This window comes from Girardinichthys multiradiatus, chromosome 14 (genome assembly GCF_021462225.1).
Source record: "Girardinichthys multiradiatus isolate DD_20200921_A chromosome 14, DD_fGirMul_XY1, whole genome shotgun sequence".
Classification (NCBI taxonomy): Eukaryota; Metazoa; Chordata; class Actinopteri; order Cyprinodontiformes; family Goodeidae; genus Girardinichthys; species Girardinichthys multiradiatus.
Window position 1 is genome coordinate 17,908,662 of NC_061807.1, and position 27,501 is coordinate 17,936,162.

Genomic DNA, 27,501 nt, shown 5'->3' on the forward strand with positions numbered 1-27,501 from the left:
CTCATTCAAGTGGCAACTTTCTTCCTCAGAAAGTTGCTGTTAGTTTATGAAAAACATGCTAGATTTGGCACTAGGTGTTTTTTTGAATAAAAGTCGATTAGGGACTTTGAAAAGGCGCTAAATCTAGGGACAAATGTGCTAATTTGGAAACCCTGCAAACCTCTTTACAAACACAATATAAACTGATTGACAACTATGGGTGGGGTGGCCAATCAGATTGCAGGGGTAACCTGTGCCACCCTCAGCCACCCCTGTGGGCACGCCCTGCTCAGACCAGAGCTTAAAAAGCAGCAGTACAGACAACTTACTGGTCCACTGTTGTAAAAGAAGAAGCTGACCTGTGACTTTACTGGTCTATGCTCTATCCCTCGCCTACAGTGACAGGATACGGGTTATGACTAAAAAGAATAAGAATGCAGGTATTTGCAGGTATAGTCCTTTTTTGCTTTATATAATCTTTAGTAGCTAACATCCAGAACTGTTTTGCTGAACCAAATAGTCTTATTACCTATATTTGTCTTGTAATGGTAAGTTTAAGTGCAGAATTCCATGTTCAATAAAAGGCTTAATGAAATAATAAATGTTTTAATCCAAATTGTAAATGAAGTGTTTATCTTTATTGATTCAAGAGCTTTAAATTATAAAAATGTGATCTCACAAATGTGTAATGTTACAACTTAAATCCATTGCATCATAAATGGCATCCTAATGCATGGTCTCATCAGCCGCTAATAGAAAATAACAATTTGCTGCCGTTGTACCAATTAACTAAATAACAGCAGAAGTCTCCATTGGCAAACCAGCCTTTCATGTGAGGTGTTGACCTTTCAGAGGGATCATGCTAATTATTGATCACTTATATTAACACAAGCCACCCTAAAACCCATTATTGCCTTTCCCACTGTCTTCCTATGGAGGCCCAATGTAATTAGGCCCTGGGGTAAATGGCTGACTAATTGTAGTCTGTTAGATACATACATTGCCTGGCGTCTAACTCCAAAGGAAGCTCTGTAATTTCTTTTAATTACCCGCTGTTAGGTTTGACAACTGACCCGGAGCCCTGTTCCTGGGGATTGTGGGTAAGTTTTGATTCGTGGTGGGTGAGGGGTTCCTAACCTTCGCTCCAGTGTGGTCGTGGCCCAGATGGATCATTCTGTTGGACCCTACATACATCCACAGTGTGGGATGAGCAGACACACTTCCCTCGTTGTCCTCTGCTCAGGCTTTTCAGGCTGCAGACACATTCATCATGTGTCTGTGTGCAGAGGAGCTGCTATTCATCGTCTCTCCTCCTGCTTATTCTCGGGGAGACGGCTTGTCTCATGCTCCATCTCTCAACCTCTCCCACTAGCTTGCTCTTTGTCTTTCTGCCCCCCCCTCCCTCCGCCTCTCTTTCCCCTGTTCTTCATACCTTTGATTCTATCTCTGTCTTGCTCACAGCTTTCTACAAATGTGGCCTTGCTGAAGGAACAAAGGCGAAACAGCCAGTTACCTTTTCTAGGAATGCCTGTGTGTTTGTTTCAGATGTGAATGCAGTGCCACATTGAAGAGTTGCGCCTGACGAAATCTTTCTGGATTCCAACAGTTTTAGAATAAGTAGTCTTTTTAAGTAACAGTAGCTTGAATTTCAGGAAAAGGGATGATTTAGATGTTGGAGAAAAACTAATTGAGATCCCAAACAAATTAACTTTCACCTTCAGATGACCTTTCAGTGTCGCACTAAAAATATATTTGTGATCAACTTAACGGAAGTCAATCGAATAAAACTGGCTTCAGAGTTTGAAAACCCTTTTGTCACAGAGCTGAAACTAGTAAGCGTTCACTAGCTTTGGGAAATGGTAGTTTTCATTCAGTCTTAAACAAATGTCAGTGGAGTAGTTTCTGAAAAGTATCCTGAACAAAACACTTTCTGTGTGTTTTTCTCAAAGGTCTGAGAAGGGTAGGTGGCCTAAGTCTTGCCACACAGAGCAGTCGCTACGTTGTTTGGATGCTCGGAGACGAAGACATTGTAAAGGTTGACTTATGAAAGTTGGTTTTAGAAGTAAAGGGTTTGATGTAGCAATGATAGACGATCTGTGGTACTAGCTTGGAGATTTAAAGCAAAAACCAACAGGGTCTGCCGTTGTGCATCACTTGAAATGGATTCTTGCAGTTTCACACATTGGGTCAAGTGGACCCAGACAGAATATATGACTGGATTTCAGCCAGAAAATGGAACAAAACCCAAGAGGGTGTTGTACGTTAGTTGTTTTACCCTTTAGAATGGGAGATGTCAGACACACATTTAATTTCTAGCACTCTATATAAACCACCCCAAGTTCCACTTCATGGCAATGCCAGGTTCCCCTTTGAAAGCGAAGCATGGCTGGTGGATTTGTGATCTATGAATGACCAGAGGCAGCTTGGAGAGGGGCTCTTTCTTCACAGCTTTAATACAGAACAGTCTTGTGAAAATGGCTTGTGACTTAAAGCGGCGAACTGACATTAGTCCCTTTCATAAAACACTAGCCCATGAGATTTCATCTGAGCATCTTGGTGGGATTTCGAAGTTGCTAGGCAGAATGTGGTGGGGAGGGGGGTTGAAGTCAACCCACTGCCCTACTGTGACGTAATGTTTGTCATCTGAAAGGGTAAACTGCAATGTAGCAATGAAATATCTGTTTAATTCCCTAGTGCTGGCTTAATTCATAAAAATGTACCTTATGAAAGGATGTGGCCTGCTTAATTGGTGATTTATGAACACCCTGAGGCGGCTTAGAGAATAGCTCCTCTTTGTGGTAAAGAAAAGCAAAATCCCTTTTAAAAGTTTTGAAAGTTACACCTTTCTGTGGATTTTGTAGTGAACTTGCAGAAGTTACAAAGTGTAATCACTGTAAAAGAATCATGTTACACTTTTATTGCTGAAGATTAGTTTTTTATTTTCCTCACTGGAGGCTTGCTTCCACACAAAGTTACTGATTTAGGCAAAACAAATTCTAGAAGAATAAGTTCCATGAAAAAACATTTTGGATCTCTCATTCAAAACCCACCTTTAGTCAAATGAAGGCAAGCCGGTTTCAACTAGATGGCGTTTTGCAAGAGAAACTTCCTCCGCCAAAAACTATGGTAATATTTCATTTATGTAACATTTCTTTACACTCAGTCATCAGTTGATTACCAGTATCACAGTATAACAAGGTTTTATAAATTTGGCCAAATCTCTCTGTTGCTGCTAGTGGGGCAATGGTACATATATTTGAATTGAACATTTTTGGTATTTTACTAAGTGAATACAGCTTTTTTTGAAACCCACTATGCAGAATATCTGTGCAGAACTCCTGCCCTGCCCTACCAACTAATGTTTCAATTAGAGATAATATAACAAATGTAGGTTTGAGCAGTCATTGAATAATTGCATTAGATTTCCACACCACAATGAGACTAAAAGTACCAGTTATATCTATTAGATCTATTTTTCTTGTCATTAGATTGGAAGCATGGCAGCAGACATGCGACCATGCACAGGTACTCTGTTGAAGGGACTCTGTCCATCCGTCCGTCAGTTCGGCACTTGGTGCGTTCAAGTATAACTCATACACTGGATTGTTTACGAATCAAAACAACCCCAAAGGGATTTAAACATTTTAATCATCAAATGTTGACGCATCCTTTTAAAAAAAACTCTGTAACAACAACATTTATCATTTTGAAGCTATAGCTCCAGTCAGCTCAATATTGGTCACTTTTTGAAACGCTTGAACAATTAATGTAATGAAATTATTGTTATTAACATTTTGTTTACAGTTGAATAAAGAAAAGTTTTTGACTTTTTTGTCATGAAACGTACTGAAAAAGTAACAAAATGTGACTTTAAAATTGAGGTACTTACCAAACTGTGATACTGTTACATCACTATTTTATAACAAATACAACAGCTTTTTTTTTTTTAAAGAATAATGAAGAAAGTTCAGGAGTACCAGATTTTTTTCCCAACTTTATGCAGCATAGAGCAAGTCAGTGGAGATCTCTCCCCCCCACACTGGTTGATGCTCACTGCTGGTCAGCCAGCTGAAAGTCTGAAAATATTTTCAGTCGGGGAAAAGGTTTTAAGGCTACAAGTTAGCATGTTTGTTAAGCAGCTTATTGCACATTTACAAACATACTTGTACAGTGTCATTAACCAGCTAATCAGCTTGTATACTTGTTTCTCTTTAAATAGTAGCACTGCAAAAGACTGCTCAATAATTACTGTTTTTATTTTCACATTCAGGTTTTGTTTTTTTAAATAAAAGATAAAAAAAAAAAAAACATCTTTCAGTTTTAATCCTTTTGTGTGTACTGGAACTGTTTTTACTCGAGGTTCATTATCATGTTCTAGAAAAGCTTAAAAAAGGATACCCACTTCTGTATGAGTGTCCTACATAAAAGGATTTTGGTTTGTTCATCATTTTTATTGGATTGTCATTTAATGAAACAAAAGCGGTTCGATTTACACTTATTAAGCATAGCTGTCATTGTTCCAACCATAAATCCAAAGGCCTAAATTTCAACGTGAAGAGAAAATCACTGAAATGCCACCATATTTAAAGATTGAAAAATGACAGTGTGACCTTTACAGACAAATTAAATTGCAGTTATTTTCCCTAAGGTGAAAGAAGCTTGAGATGAATGCTTTGGAGCAATTTCAGAGAGGAATGTCAAGACAGTTCAAGACGGAGATCCAAATAAAAGGTTCATGTACTAGTTCTTCTCACTATGAATTTATTGAGTTAAACTCTGTTTATTCCCACCACCTTTTGAGTTTTGCTGCCGGTAACATTTTGGCCTGAGCTGTTGTATGTTCAGATGTGAGCAGAGTTGGCTCATTCGCCATGTGAGTTATGTTTTTATCTGTGTAGCGTCGGTCTGTGAGCTCCTCAATGCTGCTCTGCTTTGTACTGTATGTACAGTACAGTGTGTAGGGGGAAGCAGACTATAACACAGGCCATATCCAGAGCTAGGATCAGGCTAGTGTTGCCATGGTGAGAATCAAATCCACAATGCAGGATTGTAAGGAGACCCGGGATTGGCCAATGGGCCGAGTCTGGGATCATGATGCACGCTGTCGGCCGGCCAATGAGACGAAAGCAGAGCTGGGGCTGTTGCTAAGGGGAGTAGCCAGGAACAGTCAGCTGGGTTCTGTCTCTCTTTTCTCCTTCTTCTGCTGCTCCCTCTACCTTTGCCCTCATTGACTCCTTCTCCTCCCCTCCTCCTCCCTCCTGCACCCCCCCTCTCCCGACATTTCTTTCTGCACTTCTACGTGTGCAAAAGGGAAAGGAGCACATGTTGAAAAATTCACTGAATATTTCATGCTGTTTGTTGTTTGGGGTCGAGTTCATATCTATAGAAACTCCACACAGACAGCGGGGTGTGTGGAAGTTCACCAGTTTATGTCTGTTTATTTTTTCCTGTGGTTTCTACCTGACGTTTTATCTCTCTCCGTTTTTCCCTGTGGGTTTTTGTTAATGGAAGCTTTAGGGTTCAAACAGGGGTTGAAAATCACTGAAAATGCTTGATTTTGTTTAACTTACCAAGCTTATTTAAAAAAAAAAGGGCCTTGAAAATCCTTAGAACTATAAATACATTATTAAATGTCCCTTTTAATAGATGGCTTTTTAAGTTACAAAAGAGGACATATATTCTTATTGTTCTGCTTTTAATGATGACCTAAAAAGTTTTTTCTGCCCTTCAAAGTCTGTCTGTGATCTGTATTATAGATTTGTAGACATTTGAATTAAAAACAGGTTCATGAAGCTAACGGCCTGTCTACGCTGTTGAATCTTTCGCTTTTTTTTCGCAAATAATCCAGTTAGCATGGATAGCATTACCAAGACAGCTGTGTTCGTTTGTATTTCCTTGACAGGGGTTAAAGCTTGAATGATATAACAGAGCAACTTTGTTGTATTACATTTAGCCTTCTTGTTATCTGAATGCCAGACATGCTTTGATGTCTTAAAAAATGTTTTTTGCTTCTATGTGCCTTCTCTGACTTGGAAATGGTTCGATTTGAGTCTTTTTTTATACTTTTGCCATGCAAAAACCATAAATTTCATTTTATTTATTGGGATTTCATGCAACAGACAAGCACAAATAATGCATACATGTGAAGTGAGAGGAAAATGCTGGATGATTTCCATCATTTTAAGATGATCAATTGGATTTAGGTTGACTTTGACTGATCCATGTGACTATACTTTGATTCTGTATGTTTAGGGTTGTTTTCATCTCCCTGCAGGAAGGAAAACCTCTGCCTCATTTGAAGTATTTTGCAGCCTTTAGCAGGTTTTCGAGGATTGATGTGTATTTAGCTTCATCCATCTTTCCATCAGCTCTGACCTGCTTTGTTGTCCATGTTTAATGAAAAGCATCCCCAAAGCATGATACTGCTTCCACTATGTTTTACCATGGGATTAGTGTGTTCAGGTTGTTGTGATGTTAGTTTTCCACCACACAAAGCCCTTGCATATAGACCAGAAAGTGCAATTTTGGTCTCATTTGACCAGACACCTTCTTTCACAGGTTTACCATTTATGGGACATAATATCTGTTGAAAGGGGTCTTCATTATGTTTCAACATATTTCTATGGCTTTCTTGTTGCCACTGTTTCATAAAGGCCAGAGGTTAATTGTATTTACTAATTAGGTGACTTCTGAGGGCAGTTGGTTGCTCTGTATTTTAGGGTGCAGAATAAATATGCACAGCACACTTTTTAATTTTTAATAGGTGGAAAAAAAAATTAAACCTATTTTTTTTTTCAGCTTTACAATTATGCAACATGTTTTGTTTATTACATAAAATCCCAATAACATATATTGAAGTTTGTGGTTGTAACGACTCAAAACATAAAGAAGTTCAAGCGGAGGAATACTTTTGTAAAGCACTGTATGTTGATGGCCTACATTGGGTTTGATCTTAGGGTTTGGCACTGTTTATAAATGGGGGTTTTGTCTGAACATTGTTATAATTTTAGTGTGATGCAGTTCCTGGATCTGTCAGTCCAACCTTTGTTTTTCATATCTGTTCCTCGCTCCCCAGGCAGTGCAGAGTGTCGTTGGATATCCAGATCGAGGTGAACGAGGGAATTTGAGTTTTAAAATTGGACCATTGATGGATAATAATCAAACTGAGGCACACAAAGAACACCCTTTTTATGTAGTTTTTGCACATGTGGAAAACTGTGCGTCACCCCACGAGTAGACTAAAGCAGAAACAAAGCATCCACTCTTTCTGCATATTTCTGTCTTTCCCCCTCCTCTTTTCTCCCTCCTCTCATTTCCTCCTTCTGCACTTCCTGTTTCCTGCCTCTCATCCTCTTTGTTCTAACGCAGGCTCATTTATTCAAATTCCTCTGACATTTATTGCCTTTGTTACCTTTTCTTCCCCTTTTTAAACCCCTGTGTGCATGTTTGCGAGTTTATGTAATGGATCTATTGTGGTCAACGAAAGCTGGGAGGGGAATCTCTCCCACTTATGAATCAAACTCTGCTGACAGGGCATAAAACTCCATGAGCACCGCTGTCGTTCATTCATAATAGTCCTTCCCATCAGGAGTAGCTGAGTGGAGAGAGCTTAGAGGGAAAGTTGATGCTCTCTCAATGTGAAAACAAAAGAATTGCAGTTGTTACTAGTCCTGATGGCAGTATGTGTTTGTGTAGAAAATAATCAGATCAAAAGCAGGAGCCACATCTGGTTCTTAACTCTCCCACTGGTTTCATTTAGGTCATCGTTTCTCTCCTTACATTCATACTCATCACAACAAAGTGATGCATCCCATATTTTGGAAATGGAAACAGAAATATCAATGAACAAGAACATTTAGGCCTGCTTTGTTCATCACACTCCAGAAGGTTTTTCAACCACGTTCATGGGTACACACTCCTGCAGTTTTCCTATTCTGGTGCAAAAGCTCAGGGACTTATTGAAAGAGAAGCGAGCAGTCTGCTGCTGCCATGGAGTTTAAATATAGCAGAAAAACACATGCATTTACTCACACACTCAGCGTTCAGCTCAGAAATGGGTGAAGCATAAAGCATCTGCAGCACTGAGTCTCGTCTCTTTCCCCTTTATGGTCCTTGTTTTCCTTCTTTCCGACTCAGTCAAAAAGATACAAAATAAGGGATTCAAGTGAGAGCTCTTGCACATCTGCACATGTATTTGTACTGGTGTTTGTCAGTGATGCAGTCACAAGAGTCGTTCTGTTTGTCCAAAGCAGACATTTAGTCTGAAGCACTGGCAAATTATAGGATGGAAAGCTAAGCTTGGGATGTTTAAAGGGCGTATATGACAGTGTTTTACAACCTTTTCCTTTTTGTATTTTATTTGTGTTCGGGATTTTAGAGCTCGATAGTTTCATCCATTTCCCTGTCCGAAGTTTTGAAATATGTAAGAATGTGAAAGTAAACAAAAAAAAAAGCATTCACAATCAAGAAGTTGCCGGACGTTGCTGGAAAAGTGATGACGATGCATTTAGAGACAGACTTGTGCATCAACATATAACACAATGGCCACCTAAGATGAACTGGCGACCTGTCCAATGACCGCTGCTGATAGGAATCAGCCCCCCTCCAAACCATGCCCCCTGCAAGGACTAGCGTGCAAAGATGATGGATGGATGAATCTTTAGAGTATTATTTAAGGGTTAATTTATATCAGTTATCGTGTTAAAAAAACAAACGTATAGATTCATTACACACAGAGGGAATTGTTTAATTTTGATGGTTATGGCCAAAGGAAAGTCAATATTTCTCAGAAACTTTGATTGCGCTAACGAGCTACATGAGCTGAAAGCTCACACGACCCGTGATCTCAGCTGATCGTCTTGCATGATGTGAATGGACAACAAAGTGATCCGTAAAGGGGGGTTCGTCGTTACATGTTTATTGTGGAACTAAGATGTAAAAGAGTCTGTTGATGTCTGTCACTCATTTCTAAGGCTTCGAGACTCCAGCGGACCACATTGAGAGTCTTTATCCTCAAATAGAGAAAACATGGAACAGTGCTGAGCTTTCTAATAAGTGACCTGCCTACCAAAACACTCCAAGAGTTCATTAAAGACACTCTCAGTGTTTTTGGGAGGGCAAAAATTGCAGCAATAGAACAGTTGAAAAGTTAAAACCACTGCACAGAGAACTCACCTGATATTTTCAAAAACTCGCATTGACCACCCCAAGATTATCTTTCAATGAATTAGACGCTGAGCGTAAAAATTGTCACAGTAAAATAAAGAACAAACACTATTTATACGCCACTTTCCACCACGACTGTATGTCTCCTTTATGCAACACGGTGGCTGTTTATTATTCTGATTGCTGCTGAGAGAAAGTCAGAGAGAGATGGTGCAGAGTTGAAGGAGGAATTTGCTGTCTTAAAAGATGTTGAAAGACTGAAGGAGGAGAAAGATGAAAGCGAAGCAGAGACGAGAGGGGATTACACACTTCAGGAAAACATTGGCTTGGAAGAAAGAAAGAAGGCTTAGTTAGACAGAGGAAGAATAAAGCATGGATCGAGTTGTTTTTATCTGCAAACTATCTGTGGGTTTGGTCCTTCTCTGCCTTGTTCCGCCGTCGCAGAGCTATTTTTATCTTAATCTTACGGCCTGTGAAAATGTCAAACTAAATTTCAGCCCAGCAATGCTGATTGTACATTTCCTTCTTTTCCTAATTTAGCATCAATGGGAAGGACAAGGAAAGTAATGCTAGTGCAAATAAAAACAGGATGACAGACTCTTGTGGCTGTCCTTTGATGTTGCTTCTGAAGCTATTACAAGCTGAGCGGCAGACTTAGACAACAGAACAAATAAAGCTGGAGGTGAGAGTGTTTCTGCGCACACTGGCACAGATTACAGTAGAATCTGTCATTTAACAAAATCACCAGTAGAATTTAGCTGTCAGACGAAAAATAATTCACACCAATGGTTGAATGCAGGCAGATTTTATCAGCAGTAACAGCCATGTTTTAAAAGAACTGCTGCGAATGTTGTACAACCCAAGCGTAGATAAAAATGTTATTGATAAAAGGGTAGCTCCATGGGGGTCTGATCGCTCCATAAATATAGCGTCGGAGTTGCTAAGTTGGTAACACTGCTTCTGTCCCCGCCTTTACATCTCATTCTCATTGGCTGATTGGTCAGTGATAATTAACACAACAAATGAACCAAGTCAATATTGAAATCATGACAGAACAATTATTCTGCAAGACTGGCACCTAAAAACAGTGAGTTTTTAAGCCTGTAGTCCACTAAGGTTTCTACAAGAAGTTGACGTTAAACAATTATCAGTTTTATCGTTTTTCTGCTGTATACAGGCAATATTACAAACCTAATAAAGCAGAAATTAACAATAGAAATGCAGGGATTTAATTTCGGATAAAGACACTTTTCTATATACTTCCCAGTCTGACTGTAAGGGGATCAGCTAGCGGCAACTTGGCACCTGCGGGTCTGGACCCAGAGGGAGCGTGTTTAGCTCCAGTTGGGAAGGAGCTACTGTTGGGGACTTCAGCTACCGGTCAAAGACCGGTTTGGTTTGGAACGGGAAGGGAGTCCACAGCAGGACCTGCAGCATGTTAAGAAGAGTTAGAACAATACACACTTTCACCAGTCCTCCAAGGTTTTCAGCTACTCCAGAAAATATCACTAGAATAGTCACACAAAAAATCGACAGAGTAGCCAAGTTAGCAACAGTGGTTCAGCCTCCGAAAGAGGTGGAGGCAGGAGTCAATCAGGAGACATTTTAGGAAAGGACCATTGCAAGTGTGAAACAAATTGTCTTTTTATTTGTAACTATTTATGTTGCATTTGTTATAACTTGGAGCCAAATTTGAACGCTAAACTGGAAGAGTTGCACTGCCCTGTCAGGACATAAATTAATTGGTTTTTGCAGGATCTTGGCGAGTGTCTTATAGAAGCAATGGGATAAGGACAAATTTATTTCCAGACTGAAGGGGTGGACTGGTTCTATGTCTGCAGATATCCTAATTTGAATGTTTAGGCATTGCAGTCAGTGCAGTCGGCTGCAGAGACATGATTTAATTCCATATCTTTAGCTGGAATCTGTGAAATCTGTGAAAAAATCTAATCTGTGAAAAACACCAAAGAAAAACAGCTTCACCGACAGAAAACAGGATTTTAGCACCAATAGTCTAAGGAAAACCTAGAGTGTTATTGATCAAGTCTGGCTCTTTGGGAGCAAAACATGTGGTGGTGATTTGAAAGTTTTGAACAGAGCTGCGTCTTACTCATAAACATTTGCTTCTTGTGACAGGAAGTGGGTAAAAATCTCAAAGAAACACAGCAGGAAGCAGCAGGTAATGCTGTTTGTTCTTAAAAACTTTCCACTCGTCAGAATTTTAGTGTTTTCAAGCTAATGAGCCTCATCTACAGAAGCTTTCTTTTGTCTAAAATTTGTAGTTTGGGGAAGGAACTGACTTGCTTGCCTGAAAAAAACCCTTTCTTTTCCTTTTCCCATCTCTCTGTTCATGTTTTCCTTCACTGGGATCTAAACTATTGCTGGATGACCTCATCTATGTGGGGCTCATTTGGGGGAAGGGGAGGTCAGAGGTGGATATATGTGCATGTGTGTGTGTGAGCCTGACCCTGTTGGGGCCCCCGGCATAGTTCGATTAAGACGTCGTATGGGGCCCCCCTATCTTCCTCCAGCTAAGGTTTCTGTCTATTGAGCCTCACATTTTGTAATGGGAGTGTGTGCAGTGTCTGTTTTCCTAGCAGCAGTCGCACAGGTGGACAAGACAATCAGTGAATCCCATCAGTGTCTCCCGCTGTATAAATCTCTCTGTCTACTCCCACTCTACCCTTTTATTCACCGTCTTTGTCCTCCTCCTTCCGGTCTCCGGCTTCTCATCCTCACATTTCATGCCATCCTCTGTGCCTTCCTCAGGTCAGGTGAGACAGAGGTGAGGGGATCAGGAGGAGAGCTTGCCTCTCTGTCTGGAGCCAGCGGTAATCTTATATCTCAGCAGAGACGGAGGGAAGAAGGGCTGGTTGTAAGTTGAGACTCTGATTGTAGGATCAACACCGAGGTCTTTTTGGAAACACCGGCTATGAATACCCACACAGACTGCAACCTGAGGCAGACTTTATTGTATTTAAAATTAAAAAGCATATTTTAATCCTGGTCTTCTGTCATGTAATCCTGGTGCAACCTTGCGTTGGACTCAGGTTTGTATTTGATTGGTTTATCCAGGGAACTGGAAAACAGACTTGGTATGGCTGGTATGTTCTGTGACGCATAAAAAGGCATCTAACAAACATAAAAATGCCCACATTTCTCTCTTTTTCAGTTGAATTTTATTTAGTCTTTTTTTTTCCATGTTTGATACAGTTCTAATGGTTTATCCAAAAGCATTTTTTAAATGTTTGCTTTTATTTTCATTGAAAATGTTTTTTATTAGCACTATTTATTAGGAGCTGGCAGTCCATAATGTGTTCATAAAGCTGGGTTCTCACATTTTGTCCCCTCTCTCCATGCACCTAGGTACGTTGTGGCTGAAACCTTTAGATTTCTGATTTTTAGTGCATCTAACTTCTTGGCATTCCTGGAAAAATAAACTCCTCTGTTGTTGGATAGGAAGCTTAAATCAGTTGTTGAACCTTACATTGAAGAGTGGAAGTGTTAATTTCCCAGCAAACCAAAGGTTGAACCGATATGGGTTTCTCTATTGCTGATGCTGACAATTCAGGCAGCTGTTTGATAATATTGATAATATTTTTTAGGCTGATGTTGGATTCGTTTTCATTCTCAATTTTTTTGTTGACCTGGGATCAGGAATTTCCAACGTCCACTGTCACCATCAGCTCAGGTCCAATTCAATTAGCTTTTTAACAATAAGCTGCTCCACCATCGTTAATAATATCAGGTCTACACAGGACAGTGTGGATAACCAATGGGGCAGAGATCACGGTGGCCTCGCCGCCACACAGGAGACACGTGTTCTGCTTGGTACAATTTCTCCACACTCAAGGCTGCGAACAAGCTCCCCTATCGCTCCACCAGTGATGAGCCATTGGTGAAAATTAGTGATATAAACGTTTTTAAGTTGCTCCCCTACAACATTGTTCCACTCCGTTATGAAAAAGAGAGGCTTAACTCTATTCAGTTTGTCTATATAGCACTAATTCACAACAGATTTGATCTCAAGGCACTTAAAAAAACAAACAAATGGGTCCTATTTATATATAGAAATAACTATTGAATTCGAAACAACACAGTCAAGTTTAGTTCATGATACCATTTAGTAAAATGTTTTGTCTTTCATGACACCCAGCTGATTGCAGCAAGTCACCGACCTTTCAGCAATCCAACAGTCCTTCATAATGAGAGGTTAACAAGATGAAACCTATAGCACAGCCTGGCTCAGAGTGTGGTGCAGCTGACTAGGGGTTCGAGAAGACAAAGCAGGCGCACAGAAAGACGGATGCACTGGTTTGGGAGTCCTTTCTATGTTTCAGAAAAGTAATACGTTAATAGCAGCTAAGGCTGAAACAATTGCGATTGATCAAATAATATTTTTTTTACAAAATGGAAACATTTACAAAAATGTATACACAAAAAAATTATTTATTTATTTAATTTACTAAAAACTGGGCAACAATGACTTAAAAGTACTCTACATGAACAAAAGTGCAATAACAGTTGGTTAAAGGAAAAGGAAGGTGCTTTCGCTGGCGCATGGACATCTTGGCTTCATTTGTTAAACCAACAAATTACCACATCTGGTCCTCCAAGTGACCGTGCCACTGTATAGTTATTGGCAGTAATAACTTTATTAGTTGCCTTGTCAAGAAAAATGAGTTAAAAACAGGGTCAAGTTTATCATCATTAGAAAGAGACTGTAAAGTTATTGGCAACAACAGGTCAGCTGATGTGTCTCCTCCAGGAAAGGTTCACAGGTAAAGAAACGCCTGGCGAGATGCAAGAGAAAATAAGGTGAATGGCAGCAATAATTGTGGATAATGCATGACTGTAGAGTAGTAGGAGTATATAGCAGAGTTAGGAAAGTGTTTAATATGTCCTGCATTGACCTAAGTTTATAGTAGCATAACTATAGAGAAAGCTTAGGATAACCTCAGCCACACTAAATATAAGCTTTATCAAAAAGGAACGTTTCATCCTAGTCTTAGTTTGCTTTTCATTCTTGCTGCAGATGCTAGGCTAATAAAAGCTTACTGGCTTTGACTCAGACATAAAATTCATATTTCTGTGTCGCATGAAGTTCTGAGAAGTTGACCCACTTTCTCAAAGTTGCTCAGTCTGTTCGTACCTACTGAGCCAAGTCGACTTGTGGATCTGTTAAACCTGCTGGCTGTGGTTGGGGAAAATAAGCTGTTAAAATCTTAATTAGGCAGATGTCATTGTCTGAGTTGGAAGCTGCTGTAAGAGATCTAATTAGTTGGCACCAGCACACAAAAACGCACATTGAACTCACAAATGATTGCATCAGATCAGAACCACTGTGGCTGCTCCTATTCAGCAGCTGTTTCCTTTCACAAGAATACAGTTGAAAAACAGACTTTTCAAGTATTCATCATTAAGATGTGAATTATTAACATTCCTGTGTGGTAATTTCCTGACTGTGTAATCGTAGCTGAAGACTATCTATTTTTCTTGGTTACTTAAAAACAACAATGTACTAATAATTTTCATTAAAATCTTCCTGTTTGGTTTATCTTTGCGCTTTTGAAATCTTTGGGGATTGACCTCAAAGATATAAACTAATAAACACCATAAAACTGTATTTTGGTTCTTGCTTTGGTGGTACCATTTAGGTGGCAAAATTGAATTAAATTACACACACATTTAAATATAGATATATTCAAAATCCAAATTTACCCCATTGGCCTTCATGTTTCACTTCAATCAGTAAGATTTCATGCAATTTGTTTGGATGGTAATAAACGCTAAGGCTGAAATGAGCAGTGACGGAGGTTAAAGATCATCTTCAGAAGCTAAACCGGTATGAATCTACTAATAATCCTGCTTGATGGTAATTAACTAATATAATCATAATGACTTGATGAGGATATAAAAACTTAAGACTACAATTAGAAGGAAAATGTGATGTCTATCAACTTATTTTTTTATTTTTGTCTATTCATTTTAAACATTAAAAGCATTGTTTGCTTACATTTACTACAGGGTTGATCTCTGTTCAGATGACACGTAGACGTTTTCCCATCATGCCTATTTGCTTTGAAGCAATCGCTGAGATTGTTTGCATATCAGCCTTTCCTGGTGCTTCTGCCACAGGACGTTTTTTACCAACCGCCCTGTGCATAGTTCAACTGTAAGAGAGGGGTTACATGACTCAAATAAACCAGCTACCTACCAGCTGGAGGCCACTTAGAGTTGTTTTGGTTTGATCAGGGGTGATAATCTGTCATACAGGGATCAGATCGACAATAATTAGGAATAGGTTTAATAAAAAGCCTTTTAAAGATGATGACCTACTAAATTGAGCTGTACATGGTAATTTATGGCTTCTTGGGTCCATAACTCCTCAAACTGCTTAAAGTGAAAGAGGAACAGATACTCAGTTGCTTCAGTGAATGGGTGTGAAATGTGTCGGGATACCATTAAAACATGGAAATCTGCCTCAGACTAACTACTTCACTAACTGTGAATGTGGCACAACTCAAATATTTAACTTGTAACAGTTACTCACATGTTTATACAACCAGGTTCAGGTTCTAGCACAAACAGCTTTGTGGGGTCTGACAGCTACAGTTTCATGGTGGATAAGACTGAAGGGACCAGATGTGTCAAGTGGTTGAGCTCCGGGCACAATGGGCCCCCCGGGGGACGCTGAAGTGCTTCAGGAGGGCTGGACTTGGGATCGCTCCACCACCCGTCAGCCGGGGCTTTTTCCCGGGCAGCGTGGCACAGTGTGTGGCCTGGATCAGGGCCAGAAGCAGCCCGCCTGCCTGGCCGCCTGCCTCTGCCAGGCTTCCCTCCCCTGAGACCAAAGACAAAGCTGGGACAGGGCCAGACTCTACACGTTCTACGTTTATCTCTCCATCATTCTCCTCCTTCTCCTGCTGGATTTTTTGTCTCTTTGCTCCTCAATTCTTTAATCATTTGTACCTGAACTCTAATCTATCTTTTGTGCTCTTATTGTCCTGCTGGTGTTAATTCTTATGTTTATCTCACTCTGGCTGAACTTCAGTTCCCACACCCTCATACCAAAAGCCTTTGTTGTCCCACCTGCGTGTATGTTTGGCCCAGTGTGTGCACTTTAACCCCCTTACTTGCACAGATCTAGTAACACTCAAGCATGTAGGTACATCCCACAGCACAATCACACAAATACAGTTCTCACGAGGCCCTCTTACAGTCATATAAACAGTCATACAGCCCAGCTCTTCCCACACCCACACACACATCCTTCTCCTTCCCTCTGTGGTGGTGTGGCCGACGCACTGTGCTTGTCATCCTGCCACTGTGTGTGGGCTCCACATCAAACCAGCTGCATAACCAATAAAGGTTAGCACTAGCCGCCGAGTTCAGACCAGTTGCTCTCTGCCGAGACATAAGCACCTTATCCTCCACAGCCACCCACGCTGCAGCCTCAAACAACTAGCCGACTCGAGCACGTTTGAGGCAGATAAATTTTCCTTCCTGACGCCTTTACATCAATTTGTTTATTGTGATATTTCATTAACTCCTGTATTCTCCCTGCAGTTTGATTTGGGCTCTCTCTCCCTCTATCTTGAACCTTAAACGAATGTCATCTTCAGTTCATTTGCTCTTTGCTTTCCTTTCTCATACCATTTCAATTACTGCTTTGTCTGTCACTCTGCTGTCTCATAACGAGTTATAAAAACCCATGCTTCACACCTCGTGCGAAAGAAAAATATATACACATAACCCCTTCTGCCGAGCTTATCGGAAATGGGTAAATATGTGCCCAATTACCTGGTACGGCAGCCTAACTGGGTCTGTTTTTTGTTTTGATTGGTTTACCTGCATTTTCTGTCTATTGAAGCATAGTTATGTGCATGTGTGCCTGAACAGTGGACCAAGAGGAGCAACTGGTGCTCCATTTTTTTAAAAGTAGCAGACTTACATTTTTGCTCTCAAGTTTATTGACTCAAAAAAATCTGATCAAACCCTAGTCTGACATATTTTTAATGTATGTGTTTATTCTGCTTTTAAATGATCACATTAATCATAAATATTAGAAAAAATTGCAAAATTGTAGGCCCACCCTTCTTCACCTTTGAGTAAATGATGAAGAATTCCTACAAATGGCTAAATATGATTGACAAACAGTTTGTTTGCATGGCCTTTGCAAATAGTACAGCCTGTCCAGCTATTGCATATGAACGATTCTGTGTAGTTCTGATATTGCACCCATTGATACTGCAGACACAACTACGATTCAGTATATTGTACAGCCGTACCCCTGATCAAAGTAACTCTGAGCAACCTTTGGGTGTTAAATATTATTTTTTGGAGTCACGTAATCCTATTACCTTATGTCAGGTTGTGACTATATTATAGAGAATTACTTTAAATCATCAGATGTCATAACAAAAAGCAATGCTCGACATGTTTTCGTAAATATAATTATGTCTTCATAATGCCCTGTCACTAAAAATTAAAAGCAGAAGTACTACTTAATATTTAAAACAAAGCACTTCGGTCTATGTAGTTTTATTTTAAAAGACAAACTTTCGTTGGACCATTCCTTCACACATTCTAGGCACTTTACACTAGAAGTTACTTCATAATAATAACTTCATTTTTGTAGTTTGAGACAAAATACATTGGGTTGTGAAATTCAACTATGATTGAAACACACAAATATGTGGTCGCTCACTGAGACACAAAACTGTTGCTGAGCCCACATTCCACCTTGTGAACTGCTGTGGCCTTCAAATTCACTCCTCCTGCTCTTCAGCCTCTCCTCTTGACCTCATTGACCTCATCTAACCCCCACACCAGAGTTCCCAATTAACCCTGAAACAGGCAGATTTTGTATAAGGGAGAAACGTCAGGATGAATTATGTAAACTTTTCATGGTACTGAATACGATTTCTGTCTTGAATTTATATTTCTATTACCTTGTAATAATCTCAACAAGTTGGTCCTTATTTTCTCAAGTGTTCTTTCTCTGTTCCCTGTCTTCAGTTTGTGTATAAAGTTGTCCTATATAAACATTTTCCTCGCCATTACTAATTGTAGTGACGCGTAATTTTCAGGAAACTTGGACCTACAGTTGTCTGTACTGCATTTAGAAACCAGGTTTTTATTTTAATGAAGCAGAAACTCTGATTTCTGTCCAGACTTTAAAGTCTTTCATTAATTTATTGTTTTGGTGTGTTTCTGTCAAGACCAGCTGGAAGAAGATGTGTCTTAAGGATGCTATTGGAATGCATGAGTGGGTTCTCTCCAGGTTCTCTGGCTTCCTACACTTACACCAAAAACATGACTGTTGGGTACATTTTTCCAACAATTACTAGTTGGGTTCAACATGTGACAACACTCTCTTGTATTCTCTATATTTCTGGACTCCAGACCGCAACAATATGCTGATCTTACAATTTTTAGAATAGTCCAGAGTTGCTACGTTTTTTCTCTTTAGTTATCGCCGCGTCCATCCACAGACCACAGCATGCTACCGCTGGCTAACGTTGTGAAAATAATCGTTCTAACGGCGCTAACAGTGTTAGCAAGTGTGTGTTTGATACAGATGTTGTTGGAGTCAGATTACATACAAATATGCTGTTTTGTTGTTTTTGTCTTTAACTATTTACAGGTACCCCACACTTAGTTTTTTTGGTGTATGTTTAATCTAAACTGTTAATTTTCCGTAGTACTGTGAGTTACGACATGACATTGAACACCCCAGGTGTTATTGTGTGTTCCTTGAACACAACTTAATTTCTTCTTCTACCGCAGCATAGGCACGGTGTGTGATAGGAGCCAGTTTTGAGTGTTGCTCTTGAAAAATAAAGCTTTTTGGACAAAGACGACCTCCAGTCGTCATCTGTGCCTAAAAACAAACTGCTCTAAAGAACAGGCTGGAGTTCAAGCTTACATTAGAAGGTCTTTTCCCTCTGCCCTGGTTTAAGCAACTGATAAGGCCTGTAGAAAACGTGCGGATGGACCAAATCAATGCATTTTATTCTTTTGTATTCTGAGAATCAGCTGGATTCTTTTGAAGTCAATAGTATGTCAAATGTATGAGTTTGCACATCTGCAGGACAGATACCAGCTTTCATTTAGTCTCTCTTGGTGTGGACCCAAGGGCACGCTGACCTGTTGTGCACTCATAGTACCTCTGTGTCTCGTTGCACGTTTAGGGGAGGTTATATCTGTTTCTTTGCACATTGCACTTCGAAAGTTTTGCTTGGTCAGCTCCGAACTTTAACATCTTCCAGTCCCTTCATCTCTGTGCGCTCCTCCTCCTCCTATCATCAAGTCTCTCCTATCTCCCCCACCCACCCAATGATCTGGTGAGATTCACTCCGGAGTGTCATGCTGATAAGGTTCGGAGTGGAAGGACAAGATAAGTCCACCAGAAACCCAAAGGAGAGCAGGGGTTACGTGATGATAGTTGTGCAATGAGGTGAGTCAATGCTGAATGCGAGTGCAGCTGTTTCATCATTACTCTGCAATAAAATTTGACATGCAGGGTTATTTTTACTCTGCAGCCAGAACCTGCAACCCCCTGACAAGTCGCTGAGTGTCACACAGAAACACACCCTGAGGATTTCCATTGGAAAAAATAAAAACTGTCTCTTCCAAACTCACATAAATATGCATCTAACTTCATTGGAAACTATGCGTTATTGTGCTTCACGTGGCTCTTCAGCAGACACAGAGCAGCTGTGTGCGATTTGTGTGTCTGACAGTGGCCAGCTTAGTGTGTGTGTGTGTGTCTCCTGCAAAGACTCGTGTTGAAACTTCTTCTTTCCCCCTTCTTTTAAAGCGCTGACCAGATCACACACAAAAAGCCACGTTTAGCTCATACCTGCTCTTTTAAGAAGAGTCAGATGCAAAGTAATGTGCATTTAGAAGTGTGTGTGTGTGTTTTCTTTCATTTTTGTTGTTCTTGTGTGCACATTGCTCCTCATAAGCATGCTTTCTACCTTTTTTTCACCCTCTAAATCTGCAGTTTTTCTCTTTTTTTCACCTTTGTTTTTGCATGCTGACTCAGCATATGTGGAGCATTTATTGAGGAAATGCATAGCAAATTTATTTAAAAGGGCTGTGTGCGTTCTGGGCTCAGACTCACGGCTCCCACAGCCAACAAGTCTCTGACAAGGACTCATTACAGCACGTGTTGGCAGGGAGAAGCCTAGTATTTACTATATAGCGGCCTATAGATGGCCTGAATGTGCATGTGCTGTGTGCGCACACACATGTACAATATGTATTGACCTTGTCTCTTGTTGCCTGTTCCGGGAAGGTTGATGAATAAATAAACCCCTGACGCCTTCCCAGTGAGGCTGTGTCTGCTGCTGGCAACATGAAATGACAACACACACACACACACACGGAGAGCTATCTCCTCCTTGTTTGCAAGGCCCTGTTTGCACAGTGGAATAATGTTGGTTTTCTGTAACACTCTGACCCAGTATCAAGCTCCATTGCTGTCTGAGCTCATTCCTAGAACTGTGTGAGTTTAAAAAAATGTTACAAGTTCCTTAGGTGCTCTGCCAGTCTCACGGCTGAACTGATCAACACTGCCCTTGATTTATTCTCCCCATACATAAATGCACTGCCTTGCAAAGGGGTACGTCTCTAGCAGCTTTGCAGATCTACAAACGGAACATTTTACCTATTCCTCTTAGCAAAATATTGCAGTGTATGTCAACATCTATTTCCAAGTCTTCCAGAGATTCTAAGTTGAAGTTAGGTCTTGACTTTGGGCCATTCTAACATATGAACATGCTTTTATCTAAACTAATGTAGCTCTGGCTGCATGTTTGGGGTCGTTCTGCTAGAAGATAAACCTCTGCCCCAGTCTCAAGTGTTTCCCACCCTCTAACAGGTTTTCTTCCAGGGTTGTCCTGTATTAAGCTCCATCCATCTTCCCATAAAGTCTAACCAGCTTCCATGTCCCTGCTGAGGACAGTGAAATGTAACTGAAAGTGTAGAACAAGTTGACAAGAATGGACAATTTTCTCATTTTTCACTTTTTTTACTCCTAAATGTGTCAAAAAAAGCAAAATTGACAAAGGAAAATACTTTTTCACGTCACTTGTGTAAGTGCCAAACAAATGATACATTGCTTTACATTCAGACAGAGGAAACACAGGATGCAGCAGGACTGGTCACTGAGAAATGTACATCATCAGCTGTAAGAAACAGATTCACACTTAGAAACACAAGCAGCGCACAGTTTATAATTTTGCAGTCTGAGTTATTGCTTTTACATCATTTGGTCATCTCCACCCAAGTTATTTTCATTCCATCGCATACTTTAGCAGAACAGCATCAGCACTTTAGGCTGCAACTCCTCATCTTCATGTTATTAGTTCCAGATTTAATCTGCAGCGGTTCTCCTTTCTTCAGCCGGACTCGGTGAAATCTTAAGTCTTGATGCTTCGGCTGTGTTTTGGAGAATTTGTGGCATGTTATCTGAAAGTGGTTCAAAGCTTTGTCTGCATCACCTCAGCAACACAAGCATAGACTAGGAGCAGGGACACAGTCACGGCGCCCATTAAAACCATTATAATTCATATTAATGGCTGCCATGAACCCAGGGAAGCTGAGGGCTTAATGGGAAGCATATTTTATAAGAGTTTAGGTTACATGTGTCAGAATTACTTCTGACACATATGGTCACATATGGTGTTAATGAAAGTCAGTTTCTCATTTAATAAAAACCAACTTTCTACATGTGTGTTGTTGAAAGTGGACACCTTTGATGTGGGCTTTGGTGGGAGTTAAGGTCGCTTTGATTTAAGTGAGCTTTAAGTTCCTCCTCGCCCGGTCCGTGTCCCCGTCTGACACTCACTGACTTAGAAGATCGTCCTTTTTGAGGTCAGGGCGACGCACATCAAAGCCAAACAGGTAGCAGCTTACAGACCTGCGCTTCTCTCTGTTGATATGCTGTTACTTTCGTTTTCCGCCTGTTTTACGTAATCCTTTTTTGCTTTTTGTAAAGAGCTGAAATAAGCTGTGGCTGGGCTGATATTGTCTCCTGTGCAGAAAATTTTTTACCTTCTTGAAATTCTGGTCTGGATTTATTCATGCTGCTCACAACCATACTTTTGTACTCTTGCTCTTCTTTGTATACCTCCAAGTCTGTCAGCTGTTTATGAGCTGCTTTCAGGCCAAACAGGCTCTCTGAAGAATGTTAGATGATATGTCTTTCATTTATTCAGACTGCTGGAGGGTACCGTAATATTTTTCTTTTTTTTATCAAATGTCTCAATAAACCAAAAACTTTCTCTCAATATGTCTTTTTTTTTTTTAAAGTATACCTTGCACTATTTTTTGTCATTTTTAAGGTTTCCAACATGGGTTTGTCAAAGAGCAGAGATGAGTGTAACATTTAGGCAAACTCACAAAGCTGAAGGAAAATTTAGGTTTTCAAAAGTACATCCCTCAGTTTATTATATTCATACCTATGGATACGCCTCAAATGTATGATAACCTATGAGTAGAAATATCAATTTCAAATTTAAAATAAATGTATAACATTATCTAAATACTTTTATTTAAACAGAAAAGTAAAAGCAGAAATCATTCCTACTGCTGCTAAAATGGCTTTATTGGCCAGGTTTATTGCATCCAAGCTTAGGAATTACGCCTTTTAAAAATGGTATTTTGTTGTTTTGATACATAGATTTTAGCAAACAAATCGAATAAACAATTGCTAATTTTAGTGTAGTTTTCTTAAAGATTTTTTGGCACTAACAGTCTTTGTTGATTAACAGCCAGGAAATGGGCAGATAGAGAAGAGGGGAAGTCACGCAGCCAAGGTCCCAAGGTCGGGAATTGAACCGAGCACGGCTGCCTCTGCACATAGGGCGTACGCTCTACCACTACACCACGCAACGCCCCAAACTTAGTGTAGTTTTAAAGTTCTTATGATGCAAAAAATCCCTTTTTTGCTGTATCGCTCTATATAGAGTAACACAAATGTAAGAAACTGATATTAGCTGGTTACTGAGTTGGCTGTTGTTCTCAGCTATCTAGCCTGCAGTCTGCTGCTTAACAGTCATGTAGCTTTCTAATGACAGTTTTAAAATGGTGCTGTGATTCTAAAGGCCAGTTTGCTGCAGGAAGCTTTTTGTGGAACTGGTGTGTTTTTCTGGGCCAATGATTACTCCCCCAAGTGTTTCCGCTGCATTTACCAAAGAAAAAACAGATTACCAGGGTAGAAATGTACCCCAGTAAAATTGGAATTGGTTCAGTTTTTTTCACAACATGGTTCAGTCATCTGTTTATAGTCTACAATTCATATTTCATATGGTCTTCAACAGTTTTCAACAGGTCATTATCTAAATATTTATCAATGTAAAGAGCCCTTTATTTTTTATTTTCTGGTTTAGATTTTATTTTTAGATAAGTTCATGAGATAAGTGACTTATTTCTGAACTGAAGCATTTAAGACCGCGGGAGTCATAAGAGGTACACATAAAATTACACACCCAAGTTAGTAAAAGACCAACATGAAGGATGGTGAATGTACTGGTGGGAAGCATGGAAGATGGAAAGAGTTGGAGGAGAGAGCTAATGATTATAAAAGTGTAGCTGGTAGTTTATTCCATGAGGAGTGTAAGATGGAGGAAAATGGGGTAGATGTAGAAAGAATAAAGCTGGGTTCTCTTGTGCTATATGATATCCACCTTCCCTTCTTTCCTCTGCGCTTTCATTCCTTATCGTTTCAAGCGTCTCATCGCTGATAAAACACTGATTTTGCATCATATTTCCTCTCTTTGTGCACTGTTCTCTGATTCTCGCAAGTCTTCTGCAGCTTTTTCTCTGCACTGCAGGTTAAGTAATGTGACAGCAGGATTATATGGACCGTGGTTTGGCAGGGAACACGAGTGCGTGACTGTTTGCACACACTTCTGAAAGCACCACTAAGGGAAGATTGCTATCTGCTGATTTATTTTCCTCGTTTTCAGTGTTAATTGTTTTAATTGGATTTTTCTGTGTGTTTTTGGTGAGGCTGGAATTTGCAAGTGCAGCAGTATTGCATACAGTAGCTCTTACGTGTGAGTATCATACTTGGTCCACGTGTTCCTACTTGGGTTGTTTCATTCCTTGACCACAGTGCAGGAAACATACCATAGCTTTAAATGAAATGTTGTCTAAAAATAACAGCTAAACTCCTTCACCCTTCCCTCAGTCCGGCGCTGCTGTGGCCGGATAACCTCCCCCTCACCACATCGCGGACCTCTCCACCTCGTCACAAAGTTTGTGCTTATCCCAGCTTACATTCCATTCAGAGGAATGAGCCAGCTCTCCCTGTAAATTAGACCGGGGGGTGATTGGGTGCTGATTGTTTTCAACCAAACAAAGGCAGCTTGTAAACAGGAGTGGAGCAGCTCCAAGCTGCTGGTTGTTTGGGTTTTTCTGCAGCCCAGAGGGGAAGCTGCCACTGCTGTGTCACCATCTTGGAGCGCCTCAAGGCTCTGTCCCGGGGCTCAGCTTTGTTTTTTTTTTCTCCTCAATTTTCTGTATAACTGTATATCTATACAGAGCCGGTCTGTGCGCCCCCAGGCCATGCTGTCAGTCTGATCACAGGAGCTGTTGTAAGTTAGTCCGGCTGTCTGTCTACCTTCGTCCCTCTGTTCCATGCAGGAGGGAAAAGAAAGGAATACAGGAAAAGTCGGTAGATGTGAAGGGTAGCGGGAGGGGAGGCATCATCAGCAGAGGGATCTAGTGAGCTCCTTGACATGCGCAAAAGATGTCCGGGGGAGGGGGGGGGCTGCCACCCTTCCTCCTCCTTTTCTCTCCTCCTTATAGTTTAAACCATAGGATAATCTGCAGAGGAATCCAGGGATTAACCACAAGAAAATAAGAGAAAGAAAAATGGTAGATGATGGAATTTTTAAAGCCTTTCCTGTAATGATTGCTTGGGTTTTCTGTTTTGAGAGATAAATTTGTGACAGAAGTATGAAAGGTGTTGATAAGCTAAAGAATATATTCAGATGTGTCAGACACTCATAAACATGTTTGAGCTCTTGGAGTGGTGCAGTTGTAGTTTAAGGATTTTCATAATTTTTGGATATAAATGGTGATTAAAAGGTGCTCACAACTCTCACTGTTGATTTAATTGTACATTATCCTAATGTCATTTACCACAAGATTTCCATTTATTTAATTTCTTTTTCTAAATGTTTTTTGCAGCACTAGAGGCCTTTGTTTTATCAGTTTTGATAGTAAGCAGACAGGAAATGGTGGAAAGAGTGGGGGAAAGGTGTGCAGGGAGGGTCGCCGGGGCCGGGATTCAATCCCGCGGCAGCCTGCGTGGGTCGCAAGCTTAAACCCCTAGGCCACCAGCACTGTGCCCCATTTATTTCATTTCTGATTACCATTTGGGTCAGAAGACTTAAACTGAATGCAACCGATCATGACCTTACATCAATTCAGAGTAACCCCCTGCTAATAGATGTTATTTATTGGATACATATAAACATATTTCCTTATGCAGACTGAGTCAAATATAGAACATGATTTTAAACAGTTGCTTGTCAAAGCAGACATAAAAATGTTCACTTAGCGGGTATGAATGTATGTGTGGTTGGTACAGAGCATCCTGTGGTACACGTTCCATTTTGTGCCTGAAAAACTATCACTGATAACAAAAACAGCTAACTTTGCATCTTCCCTTAATCTGGGCAGCTGTATGTTTTAAGTGGACCGTGAGATATGGTTGAAGGGAAAAGTAAGGAGTGGCAGAATGTTTTTGACTTATTTGGGATCCCAGTAACTGGCCGATCCCCTATAGTAATGTTATAAGTAATTTGTGACAGGGACAGGTTTACCTGTAGTCTATAACATAAACAGCCTGGTCTGATGGCGTTTGTCCTGAAATAGAAAGTTTGTCCAAAATAGAACACCGTTTCAATGTAGCCAAACTAAGCTGCAGTTTAAGTTCGTCTGGTTAATGAAAATAAATCATGGCTACATAGTTCATTACTTTTCAGTATTCCTTTGTTTTGCTTGGTGGTTTTTAGTTGAATTGTTCTGGCCTTGTAAAGAGTTTAACTAAAATATGCTTAACTTGAGGTTTAATTGTTTTTTGTTAATATATTCTTATATTTTAAGGTGTAGTTGTTGTGAATTTATTCCATATGTGTGCAGAGTTTGCTGTTCAGTAAGGCCAGTGCTCGAATCACTCTTTCATCTATTGTCCTAATACCACCACCACATTGGGCTGGTTTTCCCAAGGCAATCCTTGACAGACCGAATAGTTATTTAATTAAATATTAAATAATATAATCATCCTGATTGCACAACAAATGTGATGATGAGGCATTTCTGAGTTGTTTTGAACACCTTTTAACAATAGATCTGCAGGGAAAACCAACTAAATGATTATTATCAAGAAAGCTGTTCTATTAAACTGAGACAGAACGTATCGCATAATAAAGCTATAATCTGCGTTGTCTCATTGAATAACGGTCAATTACTTTACAGAAAACCTGAGGATCTGTGTACGATTACAGTAACTATACTTGAGGCTGGCAGCAGGGTGGTATTTAAAGCCCTGTTTGTCTATCTGAGCAGGGTAGTGTTATTGTAAACAAGCTGCATCTTCAGGGCTTAGCTGCTGTCCCACTTAACTGGTCGAAAAACAGGATTTAGCTTCAATTATGTGATGTCTGATATTTCACTTTCTTACATCATGCTCGTGCCTTGTTTATGTGTTTTATCTGGTGCTGCGTGTGTGCAGATTGTGTTTGTCCATCACTGTTCTCGCTAGGCGTTTTATTCCTGTCTATGGATGTCCGAGAATATCGTCACTGTGGGTGTTTGTCTGGCAGCTGTAAGTGCTGCTGCTCAGTACACCGGGTTCTGTTTCTTAGTTTGTTTCTGATTTCAGAGGCAGGATTACATCAGATAATTTACCAATTTTAATGTCGCCAGACATTTTCTGCTAACATGTCCTTTCATGTCTGAATTTGATTAAAGCTACGTCTCCTTTATTTATATCTTTAAGGAGCCTTGAAACTAAATTGATTTACTATTCTTTGTATTGAATTTTGATTTTCTTAATTCCATTGCTTCTCTGTTTATATAATTAGTATATGGTGATATTCTGTATGTGCTTCAGTCAAGAAAACATTCACACTTCTTGAACTTTTCTACATATTTCCTCAAACTTGAATGTATTGAATGTATTTTATCTGGATTTTTATCCATATGGACAAACACCCAGTAAAGCATAATTGGGAATTAGAAAGAAAATAATACAATTTTTTTTGACAAATACAAATCTGTACAGCTTTATACATATATATTTTTGCCTATTCTTCTTAGCAAAATGACTTA

At 40.0% G+C, this 27,501-nt stretch overlaps 1 protein-coding gene across 1 annotated transcript in view; it reads left to right on the top strand.

Annotated features, from left to right (window-relative positions):
• Positions 1 to 27,501, top strand: part of kdm6ba (lysine (K)-specific demethylase 6B, a) — a 131,853-nt gene that overhangs the window by 19,858 nt on the left and 84,494 nt on the right. The gene's annotated exons all lie outside the window — the stretch shown is intronic.